Genomic DNA, 15,179 nt, shown 5'->3' with positions numbered 1-15,179 from the left:
TCGTCCACAAATCACATTACTCAAATCCTTTCATGGCTAAATTCCATCTTAAACTATTTACAAAAAGCGTGATTCTACGGAATAGGAAAATGTGCTTGTTTGCAGTAGCGCTGGAACGACTACACAGTGGTGCCAAAGATGAATCAATGTGTAGGAAGATAATAATATATATATATATATATATATATAATAACTTAATAACAAATTAGTATTCTACATAACATAACCAAGTATAATCGCATAATATTATTTATTTATTTATTTATTTAACCAGGCAAGTCCGTTTAAAAGAACAAATTCTCATTTACAATGACGGTTTTACCCGGGGAACAGTGGGTTACTACAGACAGACAGGCAGTACCGGGGAACAGTGGGTTACTAGACAGACAGGCAGTACCGGGGAACAGTGGGTTACTACAGACAGACAGGCAGTACCGGGGAACAGTGGGTTACTACAGACAGACAGGCAGCATCGGGGAACAGTGGGTTACTACAGACAGACAGGCAGTACCGGGGAACAGTGGGTTACTACAGACAGACAGGCAGTACCGGGGAACAGTGGGTTACTACAGACAGACAGGCAGTACCGGGGAACAGTGGGTTACTACAGACAGACAGGCAGTACCGGGGAACAGTGGGTTACTACAGACAGACAGTACCGGGGAACAGTGGGTTACTACAGACAGACAGGCAGGACCGGGGAACAGTGGGCTGCTACAGACAGAAAGACAGTACCGGGGAACAGTGGGTTACTACAGACAGACTGGCGGTACCGGGGAACAGTGGGTTACTACAGACAGACTGGCGGTACCGGGGAACAGTGGGTTACTACAGACAGACAGGCAGTACCGGGGAACAGTGGGTTACTAGACAGACAGGCAGTACCGGGGAACAGTGGGTTACTACAGACAGACAGGCAGTACCAGGGAACAGTGTGTTACTACAGACAGACAGGCAGTACCGGGGAACAGTGGGTTACTAGACAGACAGGCAGTACCGGGGAACAGTGGGTTACTACAGACAGACAGGCAGTACCGGGGAACAGTGGGTTACTACAGACAGACAGGCAGTACTGGGGAACAGTGGGTTACTACAGACAGACAGGGAGTACCAGGGAACAGTGGGTTACTACAGACAGACAGGCAGTACCGGGGAACAGTGGGTTACTACAGACAGACAGGCAGTACCGGGGAACAGTGGGTTACTACAGACAGACAGGCAGCACCGGGGAACAGTGGGTTACTACAGACAGATAGGCAGTACCGGGGAACAGTGGGTTAGTACAGACAGACAGGCAGTACCGGGGAACAGTGGGTTACTACAGACAGACAGGCAGCACCGGGGAACAGTGGGTTACTACAGACAGACAGGCAGTACCGGGGAACAGTGGGTTACTACAGACAGACAGTACCGGGGAACAGTGGGTTACTACAGACAGACAGGCAGGACCGGGGAACAGTGGGCTGCTACAGACAGACAGACAGTACCGGGGAACAGTGGGTTACTACAGACAGACTGGCGGTACCGGGGAACAGTGGGTTACTACAGACAGACTGGCGGTACCGGGGAACAGTGGGTTACTACAGACAGACAGGCAGTACCGGGGAACAGTGGGTTACTAGACAGACAGGCAGTACCGGGGAACAGTGGGTTACTACAGACAGACAGGCAGTACCAGGGAACAGTGTGTTACTACAGACAGACAGGCAGTACCGGGGAACAGTGGGTTACTAGACAGACAGGCAGTACCGGGGAACAGTGGGTTACTACAGACAGACAGGCAGTACCGGGGAACAGTGGGTTACTACAGACAGACAGGCAGTACTGGGGAACAGTGGGTTACTACAGACAGACAGGGAGTACCAGGGAACAGTGGGTTACTACAGACAGACAGGCAGTACCGGGGAACAGTGGGTTACTACAGACAGACAGGCAGTACCGGGGAACAGTGGGTTACTACAGACAGACAGGCAGCACCGGGGAACAGTGGGTTACTACAGACAGATAGGCAGTACCGGGGAACAGTGGGTTAGTACAGACAGACAGGCAGTACCGGGGAACAGTGGGTTACTACAGACAGACAGGCAGCACCGGGGAACAGTGGGTTACTACAGACAGACAGGCAGTACAGGGGACAGACACGACAGACAGACAGACAGACAGACTGAGATATGACAGACAGGGATACTACAGACAGACAGACAGACAGACAGACAGACAGACAGACAGACAGACAGACAGACAGACAGACAGACAGACAGACAGACAGTTTGTCTGTTTGTCTGTCTGTCTGTCTGTCGCTCTGTCAGTCTGTCTGTCTGTCTGTCTGTCTGTCTGTCTGTCTGTCTGTCTGTCTGTCGTGTCTGTCGTGTCTGTCTGTCTGTCTGTCAGTTTGTCTGTCTGTCTGTCTGTCTGTCTGTCATGTCTGTCTGTCTGTCTGTCTGTCTGTCTGTCTGTCTGTCTGTCTGTCTGTCTGTCGTGTCTGTCTGTCTGTCTGTCGCTCTGTCAGTTTGTCTGTCTGTCTGTCGTGTCTGTCTGTCTGTCTGTCTGTCTGTCTGTCTGTCTGTCTGTCTGTCTGTCTGTCTGTCTGTCTGTCTGTCTGTCTGTCGTGTCTGTCTGTCTGTCTGTCTGTCTGTCTGTCGTGTCTGTCGTGTCTGTCTGTCTGCCTGTCTGTCTGTCTGTCTGTCTGTCTGTCTGTCTGTCTGTCTGTCTGTCTGTCTGTCTGTCTGTCTGTCTGTCTGTCTGTCTGTCATGTCTGTCTGTCTGTCTGTCTGTCTGTCTGTCTGTCTGTCTGTCGTGTCTGTCTGTCTGTAGTCAGTTGCAACCTCAATGTGCCCCTCCGGGGCTCAAATATGTTATTCATACAATGTAGGTTGTACGATAAAACACAGGCACATTGTATGAGATGAAACCTTGTAGTCAGCGGTCAAAGCATTTCAAGTCTGGTGTGAAGACGACCTATATTACTAGGAGCTGCTCATCATCTGTGTACAGTGAGTAATATAAACAATGAGAAATACATGGCATAGATAGTCCTTCCCCACAATGGTCCGTCTATGTGCTTACGGACCGTAAATCACGACCACTGTAATACAGCTGCTCTAAGGAATGAAGGAATCTTAGACACAGAGAAACTCTGTTATATTTAACTTGTAAATATATATAACTCCATATCTTGCCTTGGGAGGTTTGTGTGTGTGTGTGTGTGTGTGTGTGTGTGTGTGTGTGTGTGTGTGTGTGTGTGTGTGTGTGTGTGTGTGTGTGTGTGTGTGTGTGTGTGTGTGTGTGTGTGTGTGACTTCACAGGACCACTATATTCTCTGTAGTAAACACTTCACAGTCCCACTATATTCTCTGTAGTAAACACTTCACAGTCCCACTATATTCTCTGTAGTAAACACTTCACAGGACCACTGTGTTCTCTATAGTAAACACTTCAACAGACCACTATATTCTCTGTAGTAAACACTTCACAGGACCACTATATTCTCTGTAGTAAACACTTCAACAGACCACTATATTCTCTGTAGTAAACACTTCAACAGACCACTATATTCTCTGTAGTAAACACTTCACAGGGCCACTATATTCTCTGTAGTAAACATTTCAACAGACCACTATGTTCTCTGTAGTAAACACTTCACAGTCCCACTATATTCTCTGTAGTAAACACTTCACAGGGCCACTATATTCTCTGTAGTAAACACCTCACAGGGCCACTATATTCTCTGTAGTAAACACTTCACAGTCCCACTATATTCTCTGTAGTAAACACTTCACAGTCCCACTATATTCTCTGTAGTAAACACTTCACAGGACCACTGTGTTCTCTATAGTAAACACTTCAACAGACCACTATATTCTCTGTAGTATACACTTCACAGTCCCACTATATTCTCTGTAGTAAACACTTCACAGGACCACTGTGTTCTCTATAGTAAACACTTCAACAGACCACTATATTCTCTGTAGTAAACACTTCACAGTCCCACTATATTCTCTGTAGTAAACACTTCACAGGACCACTGTGTTCTCTATAATAAACACTTCAACAGACCACTATATTCTCTGTAGTAAACACTTCACAGTCCCACTATATTCTCTGTAGTAAACACTTCACAGTCCCACTATATTCTCTGTAGTAAACACTTCACAGGGCCACTATATTCTCTGTAGTAAACACCTCACAGGGCCACTATATTCTCTGTAGTAAACACTTCACAGTCCCACTATATTCTCTGTAGTAAACACTTCACAGTCCCACTATGTTCTCTGTAGTAAACACTTCACAGTCCCACTATATTCTCTGTAGTAAACACTTCACAGTCCCACTATATTCTCTGTAGTAAACACTTCAACAGACCACTATATTCTCTGTAGTATACACTTCAACAGACCACTATATTCTCTGTAGTAAACACTTCAACAGACCACTATATTCTCTGTAGTAAACACTTCAACAGACCACTATATTCTCTGTAGTAAACACTTCAACAGACCACTATATTCTCTGTAGTAAACACTTCACAGGGCCACTATATTCTCTGTAGTAAACACTTCAACAGACCACTATGTTCTCTGTAGTAAACACTTCACAGTCCCACTATATTCTCTGTAGTAAACACTTCACAGTCCCACTATATTCTCTGTAGTAAACACTTCAACAGACCACTATGTTCTCTGTAGTAAACACTTCACAGTCCCACTATATTCTCTGTAGTAAACACTTCACAGTCCCACTATATTCTCTGTAGTAAACACTTCACAGGGCCACTATATTCTCTGTAGTAAACACTTCACAGTCCCACTATATTCTCTGTAGTAAACACTTCACAGTCCCACTATATTCTCTGTAGTAAACACTTCACAGGGCCACTATATTCTCTGTAGTAAACACTTCAACAGACCACTATATTCTCTGTAGTAAACACTTCAACAGACCACTATATTCTCTGTAGTAAACACTTCACAGGGCCACTATATTCTCTGTAGTAAACACTTCAACAGACCACTATATTCTCTGTAGTAAACACTTCAACAGACCACTATATTCTCTGTAGTAAACACTTCAACAGACCACTATATTCTCTGTAGTAAACACTTCACAGGACCACTATATTCTCTGTAGTAAACACTTCAACAGACCACTATATTCTCTGTAGTAAACACTTCAACAGACCACTATATTCTCTGTAGTAAACACTTCACAGGGCCACTATATTCTCTGTAGTAAACATTTCAACAGACCACTATGTTCTCTGTAGTAAACACTTCACAGTCCCACTATATTCTCTGTAGTAAACACTTCACAGTCCCACTATATTCTCTGTAGTAAACACTTCAACAGACCACTATGTTCTCTGTAGTAAACACTTCACAGTCCCACTATATTCTCTGTAGTAAACACTTTACAGTCCCACTATATTCTCTGTAGTAAACACTTCACAGGGCCACTATATTCTCTGTAGTAAACACTTCACAGTCCCACTATATTCTCTGTAGTAATCACTTCACAGTCCCACTATATTCTCTGTAGTAAACACTTCACAGGGCCGCTATATTCTCTGTAGTAAACACTTCAACATACCACTATATTCTCTGTAGTAAACACTTCAACAGACCACTATATTCTCTGTAGTAAACACTTCACAGGGCCACTATATTCTCTGTAGTAAACACTTCAACAGACCACTATATTCTCTGTAGTAAACACTTCAACAGACCACTATATTCTCTGTAGTAAACACTTCAACAGACCACTATATTCTCTGTAGTAAACACTTCACAGGACCACTATATTCTCTGTAGTAAACACTTCAACAGACCACTATATTCTCTGTAGTAAACACTTCAACAGACCACTATATTCTCTGTAGTAAACACTTCAACAGACCACTATATTCTCTGTAGTAAACACTTCAACAGACCACTATATTCTCTGTAGTAAACACTTCAACAGACCACTATATTCTCTGTAGTAAACACTTCAACAGACCACTATATTCTCTGTAGTAAACACTTCAACAGACCACTATATTCTCTGTAGTAAACACTTCACAGTCCCACTATATTCTCTGTAGTAAACACTTCACAGTCCCACTATATTCTCTGTAGTAAACACTTCACAGTCCCACTATATTCTCTGTAGTAAACACTTCACAGGACCACTATGTTCTCTGTAGTAAACACTTCACAGGGCCACTATATTCTCTGTAGTAAACACTTCACAGTCCCACTATGTTCTCTGTAGTAAACACTTCACAGGACCACTATGTTCTCTGTAGTAAACACTTCACAGGGCCACTATATTCTCTGTAGTAAACACTTCAACAGACCACTAAATTCTCTGTAGTAAACATTTCACAGGGCCACTATATTCTCTGTAGTAAACACTTCACAGTCCCACTATATTCTCTGTAGTAAACACTTCACAGGACCACTATATTCTCTGTAGTAAACACTTCAACAGACCACTATATTCTCTGTAGTAAACACTTCAACAGACCACTATATTCTCTGTAGTAAACACTTCAACAGACCACTATATTCTCTGTAGTAAACACTTCAACAGACCACTATATTCTCTGTAGTAAACACTTCAACAGACCACTATATTCTCTGTAGTAAACACTTCAACAGACCACTATATTCTCTGTAGTAAACACTTCAACAGACCACTATATTCTCTGTAGTAAACACTTCAACAGAACACTATATTCTCTGTAGTAAACACTTCAACAGACCACTATATTCTCTGTAGTAAACACTTCACAGTCCCACTATATTCTCTGTAGTAAACACTTCACAGTCCCACTATATTCTCTGTAGTAAACACTTCACAGGGCCACTATATTCTCTGTAGTAAACACCTCACAGGGCCACTATATTCTCTGTAGTAAACACTTCACAGTCCCACTATATTCTCTGTAGTAAACACTTCACAGTCCCACTATGTTCTCTGTAGTAAACACTTCACAGTCCCACTATATTCTCTGTAGTAAACACTTCACAGTCCCACTATATTCTCTGTAGTAAACACTTCAACAGACCACTATATTCTCTGTAGTATACACTTCAACAGACCACTATATTCTCTGTAGTAAACACTTCAACAGACCACTATATTCTCTGTAGTAAACACTTCAACAGACCACTATATTCTCTGTAGTAAACACTTCAACAGACCACTATATTCTCTGTAGTAAACACTTCACAGGGCCACTATATTCTCTGTAGTAAACACTTCAACAGACCACTATGTTCTCTGTAGTAAACACTTCACAGTCCCACTATATTCTCTGTAGTAAACACTTCACAGTCCCACTATATTCTCTGTAGTAAACACTTCAACAGACCACTATGTTCTCTGTAGTAAACACTTCACAGTCCCACTATATTCTCTGTAGTAAACACTTCACAGTCCCACTATATTCTCTGTAGTAAACACTTCACAGGGCCACTATATTCTCTGTAGTAAACACTTCACAGTCCCACTATATTCTCTGTAGTAAACACTTCACAGTCCCACTATATTCTCTGTAGTAAACACTTCACAGGGCCACTATATTCTCTGTAGTAAACACTTCAACAGACCACTATATTCTCTGTAGTAAACACTTCAACAGACCACTATATTCTCTGTAGTAAACACTTCACAGGGCCACTATATTCTCTGTAGTAAACACTTCAACAGACCACTATATTCTCTGTAGTAAACACTTCAACAGACCACTATATTCTCTGTAGTAAACACTTCAACAGACCACTATATTCTCTGTAGTAAACACTTCACAGGACCACTATATTCTCTGTAGTAAACACTTCAACAGACCACTATATTCTCTGTAGTAAACACTTCAACAGACCACTATATTCTCTGTAGTAAACACTTCACAGGGCCACTATATTCTCTGTAGTAAACATTTCAACAGACCACTATGTTCTCTGTAGTAAACACTTCACAGTCCCACTATATTCTCTGTAGTAAACACTTCACAGTCCCACTATATTCTCTGTAGTAAACACTTCAACAGACCACTATGTTCTCTGTAGTAAACACTTCACAGTCCCACTATATTCTCTGTAGTAAACACTTTACAGTCCCACTATATTCTCTGTAGTAAACACTTCACAGGACCACTATATTCTCTGTAGTAAACACTTCACAGTCCCACTATATTCTCTGTAGTAATCACTTCACAGTCCCACTATATTCTCTGTAGTAAACACTTCACAGGGCCGCTATATTCTCTGTAGTAAACACTTCACAGTCCCACTATATTCTCTGTAGTAAACACTTCACAGTCCCACTATATTCTCTGTAGTAAACACTTCACAGGGCCACTATATTCTCTGTAGTAAACACTTCAACAGACCACTATATTCTCTGTAGTAAACACTTCAACAGACCACTATATTCTCTGTAGTAAACACTTCAACAGACCACTATATTCTCTGTAGTAAACACTTCACAGGACCACTATATTCTCTGTAGTAAACACTTCAACAGACCACTATATTCTCTGTAGTAAACACTTCAACAGACCACTATATTCTCTGTAGTAAACACTTCAACAGACCACTATATTCTCTGTAGTAAACACTTCAACAGACCACTATATTCTCTGTAGTAAACACTTCAACAGACCACTATATTCTCTGTAGTAAACACTTCAACAGACCACTATATTCTCTGTAGTAAACACTTCAACAGACCACTATATTCTCTGTAGTAAACACTTCACAGTCCCACTATATTCTCTGTAGTAAACACTTCACAGTCCCACTATATTCTCTGTAGTAAACACTTCACAGTCCCACTATATTCTCTGTAGTAAACACTTCACAGGACCACTATATTCTCTGTAGTAAACACTTCAACAGACCACTATATTCTCTGTAGTAAACACTTCACAGGACCACTATATTCTCTGTAGTAAACACTTCAACAGACCACTATATTCTCTGTAGTAAACACTTCAACAGACCACTATATTCTCTGTAGTAAACACTTCAACAGACCACTATATTCTCTGTAGTAAACACTTCAACAGACCACTATATTCTCTGTAGTAAACACTTCAACAGACCACTATATTCTCTGTAGTAAACACTTCAACAGACCACTATATTCTCTGTAGTAAACACTTCAACAGACCACTATATTCTCTGTAGTAAACACTTCACAGGACCACTATATTCTCTGTAGTAAACACTTCAACAGACCACTATATTCTCTGTAGTAAACACTTCAACAGACCACTATATTCTCTGTAGTAAACACTTCAACAGACCACTATATTCTCTGTAGTAAACACTTCAACAGACCACTATATTCTCTGTAGTAAACACTTCAACAGACCACTATATTCTCTGTAGTAAACACTTCAACAGACCACTATATTCTCTGTAGTAAACACTTCAACAGACCACTATATTCTCTGTAGTAAACACTTCACAGTCCCACTATATTCTCTGTAGTAAACACTTCACAGTCCCACTATATTCTCTGTAGTAAACACTTCACAGTCCCACTATATTCTCTGTAGTAAACACTTCACAGGACCACTATGTTCTCTGTAGTAAACACTTCACAGGGCCACTATATTCTCTGTAGTAAACACTTCACAGTCCCACTATATTCTCTGTAGTAAACACTTCACAGTCCCACTATATTCTCTGTAGTAAACACTTCACAGGACCACTGTGTTCTCTATAGTAAACACTTCAACAGACCACTATATTCTCTGTAGTATACACTTCACAGTCCCACTATATTCTCTGTAGTAAACACTTCACAGGACCACTGTGTTCTCTATAGTAAACACTTCAACAGACCACTATATTCTCTGTAGTAAACACTTCACAGTCCCACTATATTCTCTGTAGTAAACACTTCACAGGACCACTGTGTTCTCTATAATAAACACTTCAACAGACCACTATATTCTCTGTAGTAAACACTTCACAGTCCCACTATATTCTCTGTAGTAAACACTTCACAGTCCCACTATATTCTCTGTAGTAAACACTTCACAGGGCCACTATATTCTCTGTAGTAAACACCTCACAGGGCCACTATATTCTCTGTAGTAAACACTTCACAGTCCCACTATATTCTCTGTAGTAAACACTTCACAGTCCCACTATGTTCTCTGTAGTAAACACTTCACAGTCCCACTATATTCTCTGTAGTAAACACTTCACAGTCCCACTATATTCTCTGTAGTAAACACTTCAACAGACCACTATATTCTCTGTAGTATACACTTCAACAGACCACTATATTCTCTGTAGTAAACACTTCAACAGACCACTATATTCTCTGTAGTAAACACTTCAACAGACCACTATATTCTCTGTAGTAAACACTTCAACAGACCACTATATTCTCTGTAGTAAACACTTCACAGGGCCACTATATTCTCTGTAGTAAACACTTCAACAGACCACTATGTTCTCTGTAGTAAACACTTCACAGTCCCACTATATTCTCTGTAGTAAACACTTCACAGTCCCACTATATTCTCTGTAGTAAACACTTCAACAGACCACTATGTTCTCTGTAGTAAACACTTCACAGTCCCACTATATTCTCTGTAGTAAACACTTCACAGTCCCACTATATTCTCTGTAGTAAACACTTCACAGGGCCACTATATTCTCTGTAGTAAACACTTCACAGTCCCACTATATTCTCTGTAGTAAACACTTCACAGTCCCACTATATTCTCTGTAGTAAACACTTCACAGGGCCACTATATTCTCTGTAGTAAACACTTCAACAGACCACTATATTCTCTGTAGTAAACACTTCAACAGACCACTATATTCTCTGTAGTAAACACTTCACAGGGCCACTATATTCTCTGTAGTAAACACTTCAACAGACCACTATATTCTCTGTAGTAAACACTTCAACAGACCACTATATTCTCTGTAGTAAACACTTCAACAGACCACTATATTCTCTGTAGTAAACACTTCACAGGACCACTATATTCTCTGTAGTAAACACTTCAACAGACCACTATATTCTCTGTAGTAAACACTTCAACAGACCACTATATTCTCTGTAGTAAACACTTCACAGGGCCACTATATTCTCTGTAGTAAACATTTCAACAGACCACTATGTTCTCTGTAGTAAACACTTCACAGTCCCACTATATTCTCTGTAGTAAACACTTCACAGTCCCACTATATTCTCTGTAGTAAACACTTCAACAGACCACTATGTTCTCTGTAGTAAACACTTCACAGTCCCACTATATTCTCTGTAGTAAACACTTTACAGTCCCACTATATTCTCTGTAGTAAACACTTCACAGGGCCACTATATTCTCTGTAGTAAACACTTCACAGTCCCACTATATTCTCTGTAGTAATCACTTCACAGTCCCACTATATTCTCTGTAGTAAACACTTCACAGGGCCGCTATATTCTCTGTAGTAAACACTTCAACAGACCACTATATTCTCTGTAGTAAACACTTCAACAGACCACTATATTCTCTGTAGTAAACACTTCACAGGGCCACTATATTCTCTGTAGTAAACACTTCAACAGACCACTATATTCTCTGTAGTAAACACTTCAACAGACCACTATATTCTCTGTAGTAAACACTTCAACAGACCACTATATTCTCTGTAGTAAACACTTCACAGGACCACTATATTCTCTGTAGTAAACACTTCAACAGACCACTATATTCTCTGTAGTAAACACTTCAACAGACCACTATATTCTCTGTAGTAAACACTTCAACAGACCACTATATTCTCTGTAGTAAACACTTCAACAGACCACTATATTCTCTGTAGTAAACACTTCAACAGACCACTATATTCTCTGTAGTAAACACTTCAACAGACCACTATATTCTCTGTAGTAAACACTTCAACAGACCACTATATTCTCTGTAGTAAACACTTCACAGTCCCACTATATTCTCTGTAGTAAACACTTCACAGTCCCACTATATTCTCTGTAGTAAACACTTCACAGTCCCACTATATTCTCTGTAGTAAACACTTCACAGGACCACTATGTTCTCTGTAGTAAACACTTCACAGGGCCACTATATTCTCTGTAGTAAACACTTCACAGTCCCACTATGTTCTCTGTAGTAAACACTTCACAGGACCACTATGTTCTCTGTAGTAAACACTTCACAGGGCCACTATATTCTCTGTAGTAAACACTTCAACAGACCACTAAATTCTCTGTAGTAAACATTTCACAGGGCCACTATATTCTCTGTAGTAAACACTTCACAGTCCCACTATATTCTCTGTAGTAAACACTTCACAGGACCACTATATTCTCTGTAGTAAACACTTCAACAGACCACTATATTCTCTGTAGTAAACACTTCAACAGACCACTATATTCTCTGTAGTAAACACTTCAACAGACCACTATATTCTCTGTAGTAAACACTTCAACAGACCACTATATTCTCTGTAGTAAACACTTCAACAGACCACTATATTCTCTGTAGTAAACACTTCAACAGACCACTATATTCTCTGTAGTAAACACTTCAACAGACCACTATATTCTCTGTAGTAAACACTTCAACAGAACACTATATTCTCTGTAGTAAACACTTCAACAGACCACTATATTCTCTGTAGTAAACACTTCACAGTCCCACTATATTCTCTGTAGTAAACACTTCACAGTCCCACTATATTCTCTGTAGTAAACACTTCACAGGGCCACTATATTCTCTGTAGTAAACACCTCACAGGGCCACTATATTCTCTGTAGTAAACACTTCACAGTCCCACTATATTCTCTGTAGTAAACACTTCACAGTCCCACTATGTTCTCTGTAGTAAACACTTCACAGTCCCACTATATTCTCTGTAGTAAACACTTCACAGTCCCACTATATTCTCTGTAGTAAACACTTCAACAGACCACTATATTCTCTGTAGTATACACTTCAACAGACCACTATATTCTCTGTAGTAAACACTTCAACAGACCACTATATTCTCTGTAGTAAACACTTCAACAGACCACTATATTCTCTGTAGTAAACACTTCAACAGACCACTATATTCTCTGTAGTAAACACTTCACAGGGCCACTATATTCTCTGTAGTAAACACTTCAACAGACCACTATGTTCTCTGTAGTAAACACTTCACAGTCCCACTATATTCTCTGTAGTAAACACTTCACAGTCCCACTATATTCTCTGTAGTAAACACTTCAACAGACCACTATGTTCTCTGTAGTAAACACTTCACAGTCCCACTATATTCTCTGTAGTAAACACTTCACAGTCCCACTATATTCTCTGTAGTAAACACTTCACAGGGCCACTATATTCTCTGTAGTAAACACTTCACAGTCCCACTATATTCTCTGTAGTAAACACTTCACAGTCCCACTATATTCTCTGTAGTAAACACTTCACAGGGCCACTATATTCTCTGTAGTAAACACTTCAACAGACCACTATATTCTCTGTAGTAAACACTTCAACAGACCACTATATTCTCTGTAGTAAACACTTCACAGGGCCACTATATTCTCTGTAGTAAACACTTCAACAGACCACTATATTCTCTGTAGTAAACACTTCAACAGACCACTATATTCTCTGTAGTAAACACTTCAACAGACCACTATATTCTCTGTAGTAAACACTTCACAGGACCACTATATTCTCTGTAGTAAACACTTCAACAGACCACTATATTCTCTGTAGTAAACACTTCAACAGACCACTATATTCTCTGTAGTAAACACTTCACAGGGCCACTATATTCTCTGTAGTAAACATTTCAACAGACCACTATGTTCTCTGTAGTAAACACTTCACAGTCCCACTATATTCTCTGTAGTAAACACTTCACAGTCCCACTATATTCTCTGTAGTAAACACTTCAACAGACCACTATGTTCTCTGTAGTAAACACTTCACAGTCCCACTATATTCTCTGTAGTAAACACTTTACAGTCCCACTATATTCTCTGTAGTAAACACTTCACAGGGCCACTATATTCTCTGTAGTAAACACTTCACAGTCCCACTATATTCTCTGTAGTAATCACTTCACAGTCCCACTATATTCTCTGTAGTAAACACTTCACAGGGCCGCTATATTCTCTGTAGTAAACACTTCACAGTCCCACTATATTCTCTGTAGTAAACACTTCACAGTCCCACTATATTCTCTGTAGTAAACACTTCACAGGGCCACTATATTCTCTGTAGTAAACACTTCAACAGACCACTATATTCTCTGTAGTAAACACTTCAACAGACCACTATATTCTCTGTAGTAAACACTTCAACAGACCACTATATTCTCTGTAGTAAACACTTCACAGGACCACTATATTCTCTGTAGTAAACACTTCAACAGACCACTATATTCTCTGTAGTAAACACTTCAACAGACCACTATATTCTCTGTAGTAAACACTTCAACAGACCACTATATTCTCTGTAGTAAACACTTCAACAGACCACTATATTCTCTGTAGTAAACACTTCAACAGACCACTATATTCTCTGTAGTAAACACTTCAACAGACCACTATATTCTCTGTAGTAAACACTTCAACAGACCACTATATTCTCTGTAGTAAACACTTCACAGTCCCACTATATTCTCTGTAGTAAACACTTCACAGTCCCACTATATTCTCTGTAGTAAACACTTCACAGTCCCACTATATTCTCTGTAGTAAACACTTCACAGGACCACTATATTCTCTGTAGTAAACACTTCAACAGACCACTATATTCTCTGTAGTAAACACTTCACAGGACCACTATATTCTCTGTAGTAAACACTTCAACAGACCACTATATTCTCTGTAGTAAACACTTCAACAGACCACTATATTCTCTGTAGTAAACACTTCAACAGACCACTATATTCTCTGTAGTAAACACTTCAACAGACCACTATATTCTCTGTAGTAAACACTTCAACAGACCACTATATTCTCTGTAGTAAACACTTCACAGGGCCACTATATTCTCTGTAGTAAACATTTCAACAGACCACTATGTTCTCTGTAGTAAACACTTCACAGGACCACTATATTCTCTGTAGTAAACACTTCACAGTCCCACTATATTCTCTGTAGTAAACACTTCAACAGACCACTATGTTCTCTGTAGTAAACACTTCACAGTCCCACTA

The sequence above is a fragment of the Oncorhynchus kisutch genome, linkage group LG3 (assembly GCF_002021735.2).
Source record: "Oncorhynchus kisutch isolate 150728-3 linkage group LG3, Okis_V2, whole genome shotgun sequence".
NCBI lineage: Eukaryota > Metazoa > Chordata > Actinopteri > Salmoniformes > Salmonidae > Oncorhynchus > Oncorhynchus kisutch.
Note: the sequence above shows the minus strand (reverse complement) of the source record.